The sequence below is a fragment of the Zalophus californianus genome, chromosome 2 (genome assembly GCF_009762305.2).
Source record: "Zalophus californianus isolate mZalCal1 chromosome 2, mZalCal1.pri.v2, whole genome shotgun sequence".
NCBI lineage: Eukaryota > Metazoa > Chordata > Mammalia > Carnivora > Otariidae > Zalophus > Zalophus californianus.
Genome location: NC_045596.1, coordinates 102,086,767 through 102,107,121, shown reverse-complemented (window position 1 = coordinate 102,107,121; position 20,355 = coordinate 102,086,767). Strand labels below are relative to the sequence as shown.

The following is a 20,355-nucleotide window of genomic DNA, read 5'->3' as shown; positions in this document are numbered from 1 at the left end:
TTACTGAAAAGAGTTCCTCTGCTTATGCTGGGCTAATGGCTGCCAAAGCAGTTTAGGAGCTTTTTAGGGGATTTAGCAGCATGTTTAGGGAGCTTTCAAAAAACATGCATAGATTTAGATGGCTTTGTCAAATTACGACAATGTAACTATTAGTTCTGGGCTTCATTAATGAGCACGGAAGTTGACTACAGTGTTTATGCATGTTAATGCTTTTCCAAAAAGAGTGGCTATCAACTTGTTTGAAGGAAAGAACAAAACTTCCAGGGATTTGTAAAACAACTTCACCACACATTCTGGTGCAAAAAAGAGTTATTTTGAAAACAAGATGTAATAATTAATAAGCATAGTAAAAGCACATGAAATGCCCAGCATGGTAAACTGGCTATCCAATGGTTCCACTCTGTTGCAAAGGGACCCTGAGGACCTCCATGAAGGGAGGTAAAGTGACCAAGTAGGGAAAAGCCTCAACTCTCTCCTTCCCTCCATCTGAGTAGCACTTCTGTTATCTGCAAGAATTTTTTTAAAAAAGATTTTATCTATTTATTTGAGAGAGAGGGAGAGAAAGCACGATTGGGGGTGGGGAGGGGCAGAGGGAGAAGCAGACTCCCCAATGTGGAGCTCCATCCAAGGATCCTGAGATCATGACCTGAGCTGAAGCCTTAACTGACTGAGTCACTCAGGTGCCCCTGTTATCTGCAAGACTCTGAAGCAATGGTTGCAAGGCTGAAAAGTTTGAAGAAGAATCACTGGGAGAGGCAAAAAGGCCTGAATTTCCTGCTGGCCTGGCAGACTTTTAGCTCTTTCTCTGAGATAGTACAGGGAATGTTTCCATTATGTGGACCCTTCCCCAGCTAAGTGGAGTAGAGAAGTCACCAGCCCTGGGCCAATGCCGTGTCTTGTGCACTTCATATCTGAGACTTATCTCAGAGAATCCTGGACCCAGCACACAATGGCTACAAACATTTACTGAATTCCTACCACACGTGCTAGACAATTACTAATGACTGTGCTAATTCACTGCTATGTGAACAGTGCCCCCCCCCAAGTTTTGTATAATGCAGTGATGCCACTCATAGTGTGTACCATCTGATGTGAGCATGGCAAATGGAGGGGCCAGATAAACACATGTAAGGTGGTGGGGTGGGGTGTGGGGAGGCTGGGCTGAGGAAAGGAGAGGTGACTGCAAGGCTGCCTGGACCCTCTCCAAGTTCCCAGAATTTAGTTCACATGGCCGCATAGTGAGTAGCTCCTACTGCTGGTACATCTGAGAAAGTGAACCAGCGGTCTAGTAGGTTTCCTCTCTCAGCACATAGTTATCAGACTGGAGAAAGAATGGTTATACTTCTCTAATCACTGGAATCTCAGGTGGCCTAACAAGGCAGGGTAGAGAAATGTAGGTAGTGGGAAGTGACAGGTCACCCAGGCCCTGAAGGCTGCTGTCCTTGGGGTCAGCAACACTGAGCAATTCCTCTTTGCAGGTCAACTTTCTTTCCTTTGCATCTTTGTCCATAGATCTTCCCAAGCTATAACTTGCTTTTTGCCTTTCTGTGGTAGCTTTCAGGGCAGTGACAGAGGGGTCACTGGGAGTGAGATGTGGTCAGAGCAGTAACAGCCGCTTGAAAGCTGGATGTCTGTAACTTAGAGCCTCTAGCATATGTTAACATTCAAGAGTAATTGTCCTACTATATTTAGTCCTGGCCTGACCCTTAATTAACAATTCCATCCAATTTGGAGAACTACAAAATTGTGAGGTAGAGAAAACTTGGACAGAGTTTTGACAAGAGCACTGAGAAGTGTTTGAATTCAATAGAGATGACCCTTGGAACCTCTGAGAGACAACGACCAGGGAAACAGAGCAGCTGGATACTGACTGATACTTTTGAGCACCTCATAGAAAGGTGTCTTCCTCTGTCCAGAAGAAGGACCATAGTTGTCTCCCTTCCAGAGTAGCAGGAGGACAGTCTGAATTCAACACTTGCCTCAAGAAATGTTTTCCTGTTCCGTAGTATTTATAAGGGATGCCCTGAAGAACCAATTAGGCAATACTTTCTGCCACTTTTATTTTCCTATCATATCTGCTTTAGCAATATACAACCAGTAACTGAGAGGAAGTAGGACACTACAAATAATTAACCAGTCACTCTTTCATCAGTCAACATTCACTGCATAGCTACTCTGTACAACCACTAGATGAACCCAGGAGGATCCAGAGATGTCTAAGACATGGCTATCTGTCTTCTGGTGCTCCCCAACCAGCAGGGCATGGACATCAATTAACTGCCCCATGTGGCATGGTATTAGAGGTACAGTTAAGCAAGGCTACAGGCAAAGTGCTTTGGTATGGAAAGAAGAGAGAAATTACTGCTTCATAAACCGAAGCAGAAAGGACAGAATTTAGATATTCATATAGGACAGAAAAGGGCATTTTGAGCAGGAAGAATAAAATGGGCAAAGAAACAGCAAGATGGGGAGAAAGAGACCAGAGATTGTATTGATTTAGCCTCAGCAGCCAAAATGGGGAATTAAAAAAAAGAAAGAGAAGAGTAGTTCTGTCATCAAAATGTCACTAAAAATAAAATGATAGTTTTCAGAAGTCATGTGGGCCATAATGACAGTGAAGGCTAGTCACTGACAGTCATCTCTAAAGCTTTAAACCCAATTCACAAGCAGCTGATGCACAAGCAGCTGACAGAGAATAATTCCTAAAGGTTCCTTTGTTTTTATTTTTTCCTCATGAAAGGGCTTCTTAGAAATTCCAAAAGGAAAATCATTAATTCGAATACTGGTTCTTCTCTCCTAACCCAAATAAAAAGGTAGGCCTGAAAATGGAAGTATTCTTGGGGAGCTCATTTCATGATGGCTGGTTTCTATTTGCTCTGAGGTCACTCATTTCTCAGGAACAGTGTCGCTTTACTGCTTGCTCTCGGGGCCCATGCCAACATTTCCCTTGACATATCAGTGTCTTTTCAGAGGAAGAAGTATTTCAAGATCAATAAATTTTAGGTAACAGTGCACAGACTCTGTTTCCCATACTGCACAGTATGGGAATTTGAAAGATTTTTGTGAAGGCTGGCAATGGCAATCTGCTAATCTGCTTAATTTTCTTTAACCCGGGGTTTCCCACAGAAGTCTCCCCTTGCCCTGGTTTTGGCAGAACAACCTAGAGATGGCTGTCTTTCGAGTTAGTGGTGACCTTCAGCACGCACTCTGGGAGGTGTTAACTCATACCAAACAATTCAACCAGGACACGAAATGGCTTTTGCCTATTGCATATCCTTCTTTTCTTTTGCTTGCTCCTAGTCCAGAAGAGAGAAAAGAGGGAAAGGGAGGAAAAAAGAGACTGGAGAAGGACCAGTCTGTTTAATGGGGCCAAAGGGCAGTAGCCACAGCACACACTTGTGCTATGGAGAAGCAAACGGTCATATCTGTTGAATCGAACTCAACAGTCCCTTAAACATAAACAAGTTTCCACAAAGTATACATTATATGCATCTTTTTCAGATTTGGCCCATATGCTGTAATATTTTTACTTACGTTTCATATAGCCTATACTTTGTCAGTTATACTTAAGTCTCTGGAATGGTAATGTCAGTCACAAAAGTTGTTTAACACTGTGATATATGTTATCTGAAGCAATGTTTCCGTTTGGGGTACTACTTTGAATCTAGTTCTGTCCTTAGAAATAATATAAGTTAGGAATTTTATCAAGAATACAAGTATGCCTGTGTTATTTTGAGGGAGGCTTCCTTAGGTATCAAAATTTGTTACACAGGGACAGGAACTTTTCTGCTGGGTTGTCAAGGGGAAAGCTGCACAGTCATTGAGAAACATCCCTGAAAATTTACTGATAATACAGTAATACATATTGGGTTAGAGGACTGAAATGGAAGGTTTGGGACAAAAACAACAACAACAAAACTGTACAAATGCTAATCTGTTGTCCCATTTGATGAAAATAATGTGGCATCAATGAAATGCTGATGGCATTTTAGATAAATGTGCCAATCTCTCTCTCTCTCTCTCTCTATTGGGGACTGGATTCTATAGAAAAAGTAGTAGGACCTTTATCTCTGAAGTCTGTGAGACAACGTAATGAGGTAAGTGCATGTACATCTATGCATATACCTCTCTATAGTGTATACAGGGCCCACACAACTCATCATTCTGCTGGCCTCACAAACATTCTGCTGGGACCGGTCAGTGATAGGGGAATTCAGTTGAATTTCTCCCATGAGGCCACAGAAGAACCTCATGAGAAGACGTGTAGAATAGATAAATTTGAATCACAGACTGTCTGGAATGTGAAACCAACCCGTTTAGAAAGAAAATGCTTGGCACTCGAATGCCTTAACATCTTTGGCAAAAAGGATTTTGGAAGTTTTCCCCTTAATCCCTTCACCATGTCCTCCTCTTCCCCCATAGGCTTCAGACTACATCATTCAAATGAATTATTAGGCAACTACCAGCAAGGTTGCTTTTGCCATTAGGTTGTAAAAGCAACACTATTTTGGCCGGCTCTGTAAAACTCAGTGTCTGTAGTCTGTGTTCTTTTTCAGTTTTGACTAAAAAATCACTACCCAAACTTTTAAGATCTATATATGCCTTGCTGCAAAATTGACTATTATTTGTTTGGGAAAATGAGAAAATGAGACAAAAGACAAGCAGAGTGGGCCCAAGATTTCACCGTCAGAGCTAAACTAAGACACATTGTTGTTGCAGTGGCCATGACACCCGTTTATTTGGTGCCAACATGTCACAAATTCCCTTTCCATTGATTCTGCAATAATAATAGAGCTGTCAGATATCTGAAAAACAACATAAAATAAGCAGGAACTCTCTATATGAAAGATTTAGGCATATCTGAACTGAGTTCCTAAGAGGTAGGAAAGGAAAAGATTCTTAATGAAAGTATTTAGAAATCCTCAAAACAAAGTCACTGAGGAAAATAGTAATCGTTTTCAATGCAGGAAAAAAAGTAACTCAGCAATGAAAGAGGACATACAAGTATGAATTTTCATGCTATGCTTGCCCTCTGAAAAAGCAGTGCCTTTAGAACAACAATACAGCAATAACTGGATTACGTGAGACAACTCCACTTGGGAGGGGTGTGGGGAAGCAACTTCCCAGGATGAGAAGGCTCTTGACCATTGAACCTTGGGAAATCTAATTACCTCACTTTTAAATGCAAAAGGGCAAAAGAGGCAATTGTGCAGAATTCTGAATGCCATGAAGAATAAGAACAATGTCTTACTTTCACTATGGAAAAAAAAATGAAACCTCTTACACATAGCCTACGGTTCTTTCCCCCAATCCACGGGACAAGAAGAGTTTAAACAGGTGGCTCAGCTTAGTAAAAGAGAAACAGGCCTACTGTGAAAATTAAAACCCACATGGTTTCTAAGCAGGCAGTAGTAATTAAAAAAAAAAAAAAATGATGTGATAAATAGTCAAGGCAAAGACTTTACCAAAACCTAATCAGTAGGAAGGAAAACATGAGAGTGCTGGACACTACTTTGGGTATTCATCCTCCTGTGCTCTACCCCTGCCCTTGTTCTTTCCAGTTTAACAGTAGCACCATGTTCTTTTCTGGGGGCACTGACAGACTAGGAACCCCAAGATTAAGGAGAGTTGCTTCCATTTTCCAGATAAAGCCTAGTACGTGCCCTTCTTTTCTGCTGACTGTAAACAGATTATGAGAAGGACATCAGGAACACAAACCCACCAGCGGCTTGTAAGGTTGGGAAAAACGCATGCTGCCCCAAGTAGGCCTAACAGGGGAGCTAAGAACTGCTCACTTCCAACAGGCAGGCTGAGATTCTAACCGAACCGTCACCACGTTCCTTCCTAACTGCCTCGCTGAGATTATCTGTGTCCTCCAAGAAAGGCGGGAGGGTAACAAAGTTCTGAAGGCAGCTTAGCCCCCGGCTGAAGTTCTGCTTGGTTCCCATCACCCCACTCTGCAGGCAAAGGAAGCGCTCGGATCTGAGGAGAGAAATAAGTCGGCGATATAAATCAAGGCTGATTTATAGGGTGACCTCACAGGACGAGAAACGTGGCTCTGGACAGTTGAATGCATATGCCTGGTTTCCTGGGCTCCCGGCCGCCTCGGGATTGTCATGCTGAGGACGTGGAGAGGGCCCGGGCGCCAGTTACCTGCGCGAGCACCGAGCAGAGTGTGCGCAGAGCCCGGGCCGCCGACGAGAGCCGGCCCGGCCCTGCCCGGAGCCGCTCCAAGAGTCCACGCGGAGCCCGGGCCGCGCGTCCCGGGCCCCGCGGCGGCTGCGCCGCGGCTCCTGCTGTTTGGCAAGAAGAAAGCGCGCCTTCCAGTGAGGCCTAAATGTGCTTTTCAGCTTCTTTGTATTTCAAGGGTACTAAATAGCTTTAAAGAATCTACCAAAAGAAATGGGCTGCAGTGCTTTAAAAAGTTTTAGGTACTTTCAAGAAAGTGGTTTTGTGAAAAGCATCTTCTGTCTGGAACACCTGTGACCTGTTGAGCTTAATTGGGCTGCAGCTGGCGCTGATTGTGGCTCAGCCGCCGGCGGCCGCGGGCGGACATTGTGTGCGCTCCCGCCCGGCCGGCCCCTCGCCTTTCTTGTCTCTTTCACAGCCCCGCGACCTCCTTCCCCTGTGTGTCGGAGGGATTAGGAGCCCAGGAGCGAGGGGCGTCCTGCTGTTTGAGAACAGCATGCGCTGGAGGTGCTTCAAGGAGGAGGCTACCTGGGAGATTATGTGCTCCCGTGGACGCCGAGGGCCCATTCTCCCCGGCCCATTGAGGCGCGCCGAAAGGTGGCTGAGTGGCTGGGCATGAAAGATGTGCCTGAAGGCAGCGCAGCAGGCTCCGGGCCGCAGAGCTGCAGATGGAAGCCACACTGCCACGGGCAGGCACGCCCGGGCAGGGGCGCCCCGCACTGCCAAGAAAGCCGCTCAGAGCGCCGCACAGCGCGGGCGCCGGGAATTCAGAGCGGAGGCCAGCCGCACTTCTTCAGGGCACTTTAAAATGACACCTCACCACAACGTGATGAGGCTTAGAAGTGAGGCTTTTGGGGGGCAAATTTCAGATTTAAGGAAACTACCTATTGCCCTGGGGTTAAATTCCTCTGGACTGTCTGCAGAATAAGCCTTAGGATAATCAATCCACCTGGGATTATGTTAGGGTCATACTACTTAGAATGCCACACAAGGTACTGAGTCAAAAGAAAGTAAGAATTTCTGTAAAAACACATAAAAGCATGACATTAAAGAAGGTGGAAAAAGCCCTTCGTTGCTTAATTTTTCTGATTTAAAGTTATTCTGAGGTTTCTAAAATATATAGCTGAAGTATATGTACATCAAGTGTGCAACCTCTCATGACTATCTGCATGGCGAAGGCCAGACTAGTTCTTTTTAAAAAATTTACAAAGGAATCCATCATTCCACAGAGCCTTGGGGCAGGAAAGACCTGGAGTTTGCATTCTTACTGTTTCTACAACCATCAGCACTTAGGGGAATCTTAAATGTTTTTTTTTTTAAGATTTTATTTATTTGACAGAGAGAGAGACACAGCAAGAGAGGGAACACAAGCAGGGGCAGAGGGAGAGGGAGAAGCAGGCTTTCCACTGAGTGGAGAGCCCGATGTGGGGCTTGATCCCAGGACCCTGGGATCATGACCTGAACCGAAGGCAGACGCTTAACGACTGAGCCACCCAGGTGCCCCTCTTAAATGTTTCTAACATTAATTGAACCATACAAGATCAAAAAGGGTATTTTTAGTTTTGAAAAAAACATACCAACTGGAATGGGAATGGAAGAGAAAGCAGGAACCACGTGGTAAGGAAGGAGAGGGGTGAGAGGGCAAATAGATGTTGAACCCCTATTCATTCCTTTATCCAAGAAGTCTTTATTGACCACCTACAAGGTACCAGGTACAAGGTACCCAGGGGGAATACAGCAGTGAAGAAAACAATACTTTCATGGAACAAGATGTGCAAAGTACTGGCTAATCTATTTACTCTTCAAGGTTCAGTGTAAATGTTTCCATTGGGAGGCATTCCTGGAGGCCAACTTCACTAAATCCCCAGGCCTGATTGCTTTAGGATCACTTGTTTTATGGTCTGGTAGCAACTTGATCTATTCTATCATATTACAATTGTCAGCAGGGATATAGAGTTATTTGTGGTAAATGTCCATCTCCCTCACTAGACTGGAAGTCCCATGGAGGCTCTTTAGTCTACTCTGCTCTACTCAAACATACCAGGTTAGCATGTCCCTTGACCTCTGGGAATCTGCAAAAAGGTCTCCTGCTGAGGTATCTCTGAACAGTGATATAAATTAGTTTTTGCCTTAAACACACACACACACACACACACACACACACACACACACACACACACACACAGAGCTGTGACAACTGCAGCCAAAATAATTGTCTACAATTGACTAAAAAAGTAAAAATGTCTTGAGAACAATTGAGGTGTGTATTTGTGAATCTTGTAAGGCTGATGACCAAGCTATGGCCAGAAAGCTGGAAGAGGCACAAGACTTTGGGTAAAAGCATCCAGGAATGGGAGAGCTTGAGGTTGGCCCCAGGCAAAGAGGAGAGAAGAGCAGGGCAGGGCATGTTTTTGGGAGACGAGACCCAGCAAAGGTCAGCTTGCTGTAGGACTCCCCTCTAAGACTGGAGGGTTTGGTTCTCCGTGCCAGTGTTGTGGGAGACAGGGAGAAAATGGCTGGGGTGGGGGGGTCGTGGGGGTGTGGAGGGTGTAGGTAGTGGTGTTAAACCACACCCTATGTTTCCTCACCTGTCAGCCATCTTCACTGCCAGCCCCCATATCTTGCCCTACCAACACAAACATAAAAATGCCTCCTCTGAAACTCTGTAGCCTCACAGATACCCTGGGTAGCCTTCTCTGGATTTTGTCTAGTTTGGGATCTTTGAACATTCACATAGTGGAGTATTTGGGAGTTAGAAACTTATCCCCCTTTAAGCCAGTCCTTTTTTTTTTGAACTATAATTGACATATGACATTATATTAGTTTCAGGTATATAACATGATTCAATACATGTATATATTGTGAAACGATCACCACAGTATAACACCTATCCACATTTTTTTTGTGATAAGGACTTTTAAGATCTACTCTCTTAATGATTTTGAAATATACAATACACTCTTATTAACTATAGTCACTATGCTATACATTACATCTCCAGGAAATTTTATTTCTTAACTGGATTTTTGTACCTTTTGACCACCTTCACCCATTTCAGCCACCCTACCAGTCTTAATCTCTAATAAACTCCTTTCTCTTTTTCCATTCTCTGAGCAGCTGCATGCTGGTCCAGCTGATCAGCAATCTTGCATGGCACCTCTAAAATCATTTTAAAGAGCCTGGGTGGCTCAGTCGTTAAGCGTCTGCCTTTGGCTCAGGTCACGATCACAGAGTCCTGGGCTCGAGCCCCGCACTGGGCTCCCTGCTCCGCGGGAAGCCTGCTTCTCCCTCTCCCACTCCCCCTGCTTGTGTTCCCTCTCTGTCAAATAAATAAATAAAATCTTTAAAAAAATAAAATCATTTTAAAGAGTACAGTATGGTGTTAATGGCTATCTGTGTTAAACAGAAAAAAATGACAATTTGTAGCTAGTCTGAGGGGCATCTGAAGATAGGTCCTAGTGAGCAAACGCCAAGTATACCATCAGCACATGACAGGGAGTGAAAAGACTATACAATTACTTATCTTGTACTTATTTTATGCATATCATATTTTATACAAAACATCATCAGTTTTGTGCATTTATTGGCCATATAACAAAGATTTTTTTTTTAAAGATTTATTTATTTATTTGAGAGAGCGAGAATGAGAGAGAGAGAGAGAGTACATGGAGGGGAGGGTTAGAGGGAGAAGCAGGCTCCTCGCTGAGCAGGGAGCCCGATGCGGGACTCGATCCAGGGACTCCAGGATCATGACCTGAGCCGAAGGCAGTTGCTTAGCCAACTGAGCCACCCAGGCGCCCCTAACAAAGATTTTTAACCTAGGGTCCTTGGATATCCAGATGGGCCTAAGGATATCATGAAACCTATGAAAACTTCTATATAAATTTTCTTTTTTTCTAGAGAGACAGTTCAAAGTGTTCATCATATTCTAAAAAGAAACCATTACCCCAAAAGGCTTAAGAACCACTGTTCTATAGTAACTATATTTCAAACCTTCTTAAGTCCTATGAATGCTTCATAATATCTATCTTCCTCTTTTTTTTTAAGATTTTATTTATTTATTTGAGAGAGCGAGAATGAGAGAGAGAGGGCACATGAGGTGGGGGGAGGGTCAGAGGGAGAAGCAGACTTCCTGCTGAGCAGGGAGCCCGATGTGGGACGCAATCCCGGGACTCCAGGATCATGACCTGAGCTGAAGGCAGTCGCTTAACCAAGTGAGCCACCCAGGCGCCGTCTATCTTCCTCTTTCCAGAATGTAATTTGGCTAGAATTATCACAGTTGAGGAGTACAGGAGTTACAATATGGAGTTAATCACTGTAAAGGGAAAGTAGTTTTTGCTTTTTTATACCTTCCTCTTGTACCTTTTAAACATTCAACAGCTGCCCCTAGGTATAACTTTCTTAGGTCTTTATTGACATGAAGAGGAACCTAAAGACCAATATCCTATTTTACTTATTAAAAAAAAGCTAAGGTAAAAAAAAAGCTAGTAACAGTACATACTGGGTATTTAGAAATTGATGGGTTTGTTTTCTTATCTGCAAAATTATATGGCCTATTGTCTTGTAAGGAGTGAGAAACACTTTGAACTCTATTAACTGCATGTCCATTAAAAAACAAAACAAAGGAAATTGATTTTACTGATTTGAAAGCCAGTAGTGAGATACAGCTCTTACCTTTTGACAATAAAAAATATATATATATGTGATTCTAACTTAGTAGAAGTTACAAATACCTGTAAAAGCCACATAGCACAATCATTTTCATTAGTTACTCATAATCCAGGTCAAGGTGGGGAATAAAGATAATTCAGCTTATGAAGGCTTTAACCAAAACACTCTCTTCTGACCATTAAGTTGGACTATGAAACCTAACCATTCCTTCTTAACTACTGTTACCCAAACTCCTTTGCAAAAATCCTTATGACACAATAAGGCTTATGTCAAGTTCAGCAATGAAAAAGACAGAAAGTCTCCCAAGGAAAGACTGAAAAATGTCTACTTGTAAAGACTAAACTAAAAACTATGAGAAAAGCCAGCAGAGCAATCAACAGATATGGAAAGCATTGTGGGAAAAGACTTATTGACATTAAAGAAATCATGTTTCAAAAAAATTTTAAAAGGTGCCTTAAACCAGTGGGACTGGTTTGGTTATCGGAAATGCAGCAGTCAGTACATGTAAAGAGCTAATGGTGAATTTTTAAAGCACAGATTATTCATCTAGTTCTTAAAACCTAAAGACATAAAATTGAGTGAATCGGAGTATGTGTATTTCAAGACTGTATCCATCTTTCTACCTCATTTTATACGAGGTGAGCTTTCCTCAGATTTCTAATCATCAAAAAATGTATCATTGGAAAGAAACCAGTAGACATTTCTAATGAATGGAATTTTTTTTCATAGAGATGAATCAACTGAACACAAGGGGATTACAATACAATGAAACCAATTTTGCAATCTTCCATTATAAATGATAAATATGCACATAAAAGCACTCTATGATGTAAAGTAGAGAAAACAGAAGCAAGTGTCAAGACTTTCCTCTTATGAGTGTACTTTTTCATGGAGATCTAATCACTAGACTTTAGATAGGGTACACCTTGGTAATGAGCACCTCTATTTTAGCATGCTGGTGTCTAACTGGAAATAAACCCATACCACCTTTCCTACAGTGTGTTCAAGATGTCTTTTGTATTCATTCCATATTTACACCAAAGAATATGAAAGCCAAGGAAATTCTGGATTATTTTACAGGTCTGTCCTGTTCTCTTCCCCCCAACCCCACTCTGTTCTCTTTGAAACATATACACACATACATAGGAATGTAGACAACTGTGTATATGCACATACACACATTAAGCACACATGCATGTGTACACTCATTTGCAGATGCAATGTAAGTTCACAAGATGTGATGTGAGTTTAAGCACTATACTAAAGGGGCACGTGGGTGGCTCTGTGTGTTGAGCAGCCGACTCCTGATTTCAGCTCAGGTTGTGATCTCAGGGTTGTGGGATGGAGCCCCACATGGGGTTCTGTGCTCAGTCTGCTTGTCCCTGTCCTCCTTCCCTCCTTTGTGCTATCTCTATAAAATAAATAAGTAAATAGTCTTTAAAAAGTGTGAAGTACATTTTACCATCAGTAGTTCTGCAGCCCAGCATTTGTAAATCTTTTAAAATTAACTGAGCTCTTAAAATCCCATCACTCTGGCAGCAACCCAGCATGGCTGTGCCTTTAACAAAAGATTTCTGTAATAAAACGAGATTTTACATGCTGAAACAAAATATTTTAAAACATCTTTCTGCCGACTGCTCATTTTAGTAGTATTTGTGGAATTTAACCCCCCCCACCACACATACAAATGTTCCCATGGAAGATTAGGCTGAGTTTTAGGTTAACCTCAGAATTATTAAATTTTTATATCAATCTTTTAATGAACACTTTTGATTTATTTTAAGAAGAAACCCGAGTCTTGAAAACACTTTAAGGCTATGTATTCTTTAATTGCCATAACAAATGCGACCAGGCTAACTTTAATCAAAGGAGACTCATAAGTAGTTTTCACACTACATTTGTGAATGCCTCTGAGCAAGGTGGACTGAATTCTGCCTCAGCTTCTCAATTATGTCTGCAAATATGTGCAATCAGCTGCGACATCTGCTGTATATTAGGGCTAAACTGCTAGGGACAGAAACCTAATTTGAATCAAAAGGAGGTATTTATTATAAGAATATTATTGAATCTAACAGACCTAAGGACAAGAGTGAGGCTGGGCTCAACAGACCAACCGGAACCAGAGACTGGGATGCTATCAGGATTGTCTCCCCATAATTTTGATCTCTGCTTCTCTCTGTCCTTGGTTGAGTTTTATTCCTCCTTAACTACAGAGTGGTTTTCCCCACATGGAAGAAAACATGGCAAACATGTTTTATATCTTACAGCTTCAGCCACCACAAAGTCCTCATTTTCTCAGTTCCAGTAATGAAAACTCCTGTGGAAAGTGTCTGAGTAGCCTGGCCCACTCACTGTGGCTGGGGAAGAGGTTATGAAGATGGGGCAAGTTGAGGGAGCTCATTCCTCTGTACCAAATCAACTGGGTGTGTGTGCGGTCACACTGTGATGACATAGCAACTCCGTAGTTTTTTGGGGGCAGGAGGTGAAGATTCTTGGAGGCTGGAAGTACAGGTGATTTAAGGCAGACTTATGTTGGTGGGTGGAGGGAAAGAGAGAGAGAATGTAAAAAGTGGCTTTTATCCTCCCCTCTGGATAAGTCAACTTACATGGCTTATATATTGCTTCTTTTCAAATGCTATCTTGGCAACATTTAGAGCATAGTACCTCTAACCGTTCTGTTGAGAAGGTGCTACTCTGGAACTCATGCCCAGTGGTACAACTGCCTCCCTTGCTCCCAGCTGCCATTTTCTTAGACCTCGCTGCTCGTCAGGGGTCCAGATAACATTCTGAGCTGTACAACTGATTTCCAGGCCATAGATATTATCCAAAATATGATAAAGTTGAAAAGCCTTAGGGGCCACCTGTCAACTTCTTTGGAAATGATTATGGAATCTATAGGAAAAATTAAAGCTATTCTTTTGAATGATGATGATTTCAACATGGGTTATGGTCAAAGTTATCTTTGTGTTAAACCATTCTCTTTCTTAGCAACTGGAGAAGTCACAGTGAAAATCAGAAAAGAAAGCAAACAAAAACTCAACTTTTTTGTGGGGGAGGGGTCATAAATAGTTAATAGATACAAGCCTCAAGTCTGGAGCTGTTTAGTTTGGAAGTTTATGGAAATTTTATTTGGAGACAGTCCCTAAATTCAATTGTAACTGGAAATGCATGTAACTGGAAATATGTGTTGACAAGGCTTACGGAGCAGGGAGGGGGGAATGAAATAGACAGCATTCGAAGCTTGGAGTACTCTGACTTCATTCTACCAGCTAAGTGGTTGAAAGAGGATTGGAAGTGTCTTTCACAACAGTGCCACCCTACTTTGTAAACTTGCCCAATTCTTGCCCCTGAGAACAGAGGAGAAAGGGGAGATACAGGAGACTAAAATCCTTAGCAAACATTTAGGGAGACAATAATTACCCCCCCGCCCTTATTTTCTTTTTATACTAGAGAAAATTCAAACATATACCATAGTAAGAGAGAGTAACATACAGTGAACTCTCACTTGCCTGATCCCCAGCTCTAGCAACGAGCAACCCATGACCGATCTTGTTTCATCTACCCTCTAATCCTCACTCCAACATGGCACTAGTTTTTTGAAGCAAATCCCAGAATCACAGCATTTAATCCATAAATATTTCAGCATATGTCTAAAGGAATTTTGAAAAAAGATTTCATTTATTTATTTGACAGAGACAGAGAGCACAAGCAGGGGGAATGGCAGGTGGAGGGAGAGAGAGAAGCAGACTCCCCATTGAGAAGGGAGCCCAATGTGGGGCTTGATCCCAGGACCCTGGGATCATGACCTGAGCTGAAGGCAGACACTTAACTGAGCCACCCAGGCACCCCTAAAGGAATGTTTCTTTTTTTAAAAAGCATAACCACATCATTATTTCACATTAAAAATAGCAATTCCTTAATATTATCAATATTTAGTCAGTATTAAAATTTTGCCAATTATTCATAAATGTATTCCATAGCTATTTTGTTTAGAGATCAAAATAAGACCTACACCTTGTATTAGTTAATGTATCTCATTTCTAAAAAATTCTCTCCCTCTCTTCTTTACAATTTATATTGAAGAAACTAGATTATATGTCCTATATAGTTTCCCACATTCTTTATTTTCTTGATAGCATCTCTGTGTGTGATTTAACATGTTCCTCTGTCTCCTGTATTTCCTGTAAACTCACAATAAGATCTAGAGGCTTGAGTGGTTTTGTGTTTTGGGAACAAATACTTCATATGTGATATTGGAATACATAGGGTTTAGTAGTCTTTTATGGTTTAATAGTCACTTGTGATTGTCTAAGTCCTTTACTTCATTAAAGATAGCAAAATGGTGCTATCTTATTTGTTATTCCCTATTTATTGGCTGGGATATATTTACAAAGGGAAGCTTTCCTACCCCCTCTTGCCATTGTCTTAGTTTGCATACTATTCACACTTTTCCCTGTCTTGCCTTTTTTATGTAATAATTTATCCTAGAAATCACTTTAAAGCTACATAGAGAGCTATTTCTTATTTTGTTTAAAACTGCATAGTTTAGGGCGGCTGGGTGGCTCAGTTGGTTAAGCGACTGCCTTCGGCTCAGGTCATGATCCTGGACTCCCGGGATCGAGTCCCGCATCGGGCTCCCTGCTCAGCAGGGAGTCTGCTTCTCCCTCTGACCCTCTTCCCTCTTGTGCTCTCTATCTCTCATTCTCGCTCTCTCAAATAAATAAATAAAATCTTTAAAAAAAAACTGCATAGTTTATTCAATCAGGTCCCAAATACTGTACATTTGAGTTATTTCCAGTCTTTTTTTTTTTTTTTTAAAGATTACTTATTTATTTATTTGACAGAGACACAGCGAGAGAGGGAACATAAGCAGGGGGAATGGGAGAGGGAGAAGCAGGCTTCCACAGAGCAGGGAGCCCAATGCGGGACTCGATCCCAGGACCCTGGGATCATGACCTTAGCTGAAGGCAGACGCTTAACTCCTGAGCTACCCAGGCTCCCCTGGGTTATTTCCAGTCTTTTGTTCCCTTTTAAGATTCATTTATATGTTGATCAAAGTCTAAAATGGTCATGTAGTACAAAAGTAAAAAGCAAAGAACTGGTAAGATGCTCCTATTCACTGTAGCATGGATAGGATTATAAAATCTTTTTTTAAACTACCGCTTATTCAAAATTTTAGAAAAGGTGAGTCTTTTTTTTTTTTTTTTGAAGATTTTATTTATTTGACAGAGAGAGACAGCAAGAGAGGGAACACAAAAAGGGGGAGTGGGAGAGGGAGAAGCAGGCTTCCTGCTGAGCTGGCCCGATGCAAGGCTGGATCCCAGGACCCTGGGATCATGACCTGAGCCGAAGGCAGACGCTTACAACTGAGCCACCCAGGCGCCCCGAAAAGGTGAGTCTTAAAAATCGTATTTTCTGTCTCCTTTATTTGCCTCTGTTCTTCCAATTTTCCACTTTTCTCAGCTCTAACCCGCCTTTGAAGGCCTCCAGGCTCTACCAGCTCTAGTCACCTCTCAACCTCTCCACATGGTCAAGTGGCTTTATGCTACAGAACTCACCTGGCTTTTCTCTGAAACCTGGCTGTTGAAGCTCACACTCAGTCACTGCCTCCTGGTGATCACTATTGCCACTAGCACTCTGTTGTAAGGGTTAAGGCAGTAGTAGTGCTAATGGGGATACTAGGGGGATTAAGGTCAGCTCAGACACAGTAGCATGCTTGGGTTTAGGGAAGTGATAACAGGAAAATCAGGACCCTTCTTTATCCTGGTGATTCAAACCAGTGTAGGTCTCCTATAGCAATTTTTCATGTACATGGTAATGTGCTAGGACTAGCTTCTAATTCTCAGAAGATCACATGCTTACGTGCCATAGACATTTCCAATATAGATACATTATTCTTGGCCTCTGGTTTCTAGTCTTTTACCTATCACCTCTTGAAAAATGAATCTACTCTCATCTCTTCAAGTATCACTCCTATGCAAATGTCTTTGAAATATTCATCTTTTGTTCAGGCCTCTCTCCAGGTACTACAACCCAAAATATTCAACATCAGATGTGTCATCTTGATCTGCAAACTGCCTGCCCCACTAACTCATTTTCAGGGATATACCATTCTCCCAGCCACCCAAGCTTAAATCCATTGGTAATATATCCTTTTTTCTTTGCCCTGTATCACTTAATCTGGCTAAATCTTCTGGATTAGATATTAATTTACCTGGAGTCATGTGAAAACTGAGAATTGACAATCCTATCACAAGGGACTAACTAGTGGATAAAAGTTGGATTAGAGGTGATTCTTTAATAGCCATGCTTTGTCTGTAGGATAAATGCATTAGATAAAAACCTTGCCGGCACGCTTGGGCATAAATATTTGTTAGAAACATTGAATATGTGGGAAAAAAATAAGCATAAGAGAAAAAAGACCCCAAAGGCCAGGACAAATGAGTCCTGATTAACAAATGAAACTGATGAAATAAGCCTGGCCCCTGTCAGGAGAGCAAGTGATCAGATGTGAGAGGGGGCTTACAGCACATGCCAACAGAAATGCTGAGGGGTAGGTGTGGTAGTCAGGATAAATGAGGTCAGCAGTAAGAATCAGGTCAACCCTCCAGTACTTGAAAGACTCAAGTCCTGGAGAAGGATTGAAACTGTCATTCTTGTGAGGCTCTAGGAACAGAACTAGGACCAAAGCTGTAGGAGACAGGTTTTTGCTCAATAAAAGCAAAAAAAAAATATTTACAAGCTGGCCAAATATGGAAATAGCTCTAGAGATAGTAAGTAAATGAACATATGACAGGGATACTGTAGATTTTACTCAAACGCTGGAAATAAACTTTATTTACATGGCAGAAAAGAACATTCAGTATGCTACCGCCATTCAATCTGCCCTCTTCCATTTACTTGTACTTGCACACTTACCTTTCCTTCCTGTTTCAATGGATGAACTATCGGTTGCTAAGATCAGTCCTTCTATTTATGTGCTGGATTTCATTCTCTTTTTCCTAAGTCAAGATTTGCTGCTATAATTGTTCTCCCCACATACAACCAACTTTTCCCACCAGCATAAAAATATGTTGCAGTTACTCATCTTAAAAGCATAATCCCTCCCTTGTCTCCAGACCTGCTTCAATCCACCACCAGCAAAAGTCCTTGGAAGAGCTGTCTTTATTTGTTGTTCTCTAGTTCCTTTCTGCCCAATTCTCACTCAAACCCACTGAAATGAGACTTGTGACCCTCTAGTGAATCGCTCTGTCAAGATCATAATCCAATGATCAGTCCTCAATTCTCTACTTGATCCATCAGCAGCATTTGATACCAATCACGCCTTCCCACTTTCTTTTCATTTGGACACTGGAACACCCCCCCTCCCCCAGTCTCTTCACTCCAGTGACAGTGGCTTCTTGACTGTTCTTAAATACAAAAAACCCAGTCTTGTTCAAAGCATTGGCACCTGTTCCTTCTTCTGAAATGCTCTTTGCTTGGATAACTAACTTGCCTTAGGTCTTTACTCAAATGTCACCTTTTCAGTGAGGTTTTCCCTGGCCACCTTATTTACAGCTGCTGCCTCCTCCCTTGCCAACCTCTTTTCCTTTCTTGCTTTATTTTGCTCCCTATCTTGATACTGCCATAACATATACTGCATTTTCTTTTTTAAATTAACTCTTTTATGATTTTTAAAAAATATTTATTTATTTAATTGACAGAGAGACAGACAGCGAGAGAAGGAACACAAGCGGGGGAGCGGGAGAGGGGAGAAGCAGGCTCCCCGCCGAGCAGGGAGCCTGATGTGGGGCTGGATCCCAGGACCTTGGGATCATGATACGAGCCAAAGGCAGACGCTTAACACGCTTAACGACTGAGCCACCCAGGCGCCCCTCTTTTAATGATTTTTTAAGTTTTAGTTATTTTAAATAATCTCTACACCCAACATAAGGCTCAAAATCATGACCCTGCAATCAAGAGTCGTGTGTTCCTCTGACTGAACCAGCCAGGCACCCCCCCATATATTGCTTTTTAACTTATTTTGTTGGTTTGTTCCCCTCACAAAAATGAAGCACACACAGAGAACAGACTTTTGTTTATTTTGTTCGCTAACATATTCTAGTGCCTAGAACCTTACCAGGCACATAATAGGTACTCAATAAATATGTGTTGAATGAATGAATGAGGACAATGAAAGAAAGAAGGAGAATAAATGAAAAGAATAAGGTCTGATATTTGACAATGTTAACTAAAGTTAGGACTTCAGTCCTAACAATTTACTTTTTGACTAAATATGGCCTTTATGCCTTAGAGCAGGTGCTCTACTTAACTTTGGTAGAATAATAAGGCTTACCAAACGCTAAAAACCCAACTATCACACAAGCTTCAGAACCAGTGCACTTGTACGCTCATGCTCTGATGTAGACCCAGCACAGCCAGCTATGACCACTACTGATCAAGTGCGCTCTTGGCCGGCGTTCCGCAGTACGGGGCTGCGCTTAAGTACCCAGTAACCAGATCAACATAGTAGAGATTAAGTAGAGATTCGTGCTAAATGCAATGTTAAACAAAGCTCTCAGCTGGGATACTATTCTATATTCCCGAGCAGTTGCAAATAATTCCTGAAAATATTCAAAGTGTGAATTCAGTCTGTCCTTGGCCACCCCTTCCTTTTCTTGACCCCATCACTACCTTGAGCACAGTATCCTGGGGCTCACTGCAGAGGATCCTCAACCCACGGGCAAGCATGGCTTGTTCCTAGCTCTGAGTACACCACTGGATACCAAGCTCGGCAAAACTGCTGCTCCGAAAAGGCTTTTTGACTGATGAATGCCTGACCAGGGGAGACCTCAGTGACTATGGGGTGCTGGTACTTTTTAAAAGTACACCAAGTGCATTTATGCTGTTTCCCCAAGGCCTCTCAATGCCTGTCTGGTCTGTCAGTCACATCCACCAGCTTCAGCAGGCCTCTCACATAAGTTCAGACCACCTCTAAGTTCTCTTCAAGTATCTCAGGCACCGAGGAAGGATGGGAAGGGAAAGGCTAAGAGTGTAGGGAGAGAAGAGGTCCAAGAAACAGAATTCTGGGAATACTTTAGCTTAGCTTGATACTAGGGAGGAGTGTGTATATGAGACGAAGAATTAGAGGAACCTGAACAGTCCACATGAAACCGGAAGAAGGTCTCAAGAAGGGGGTATGAATTCTGGGAGATGGGCAGAAAGGCCATGGAGGCCAAGGACTTACTGGATCGGAGATGAGGAAACAGGCAAGAGAGATCAGCTCAGCAGCGGTGGCGGAAGGGAGAGGCCATCCACCGTTTGTGAAGTGAATTTGAAGCGAGGAAGTGGAGGCACAAGGTGTGCCAGACTTTTTGAGAACTTTGGTGGTGAAAAGGAGACAGGTTGTAAACTAAGAGTAACAACAATCTAAGTAAAATTTAAAAAGGAACACACTACCCAAAAGTGGATGTAGAACAAGAAATGGTATTTCCAGAGTTAATTTTTAATTTCCTG

At 42.2% G+C, this 20,355-nt stretch overlaps 1 protein-coding gene across 2 annotated transcripts in view; it reads right to left on the bottom strand.

Annotated features, from left to right (window-relative positions):
* The window catches only part of SPATA5 (spermatogenesis associated 5), a 331,633-nt gene that overhangs the window by 5,790 nt on the left and 305,488 nt on the right, over positions 1–20,355 (bottom strand). The gene's annotated exons all lie outside the window — the stretch shown is intronic.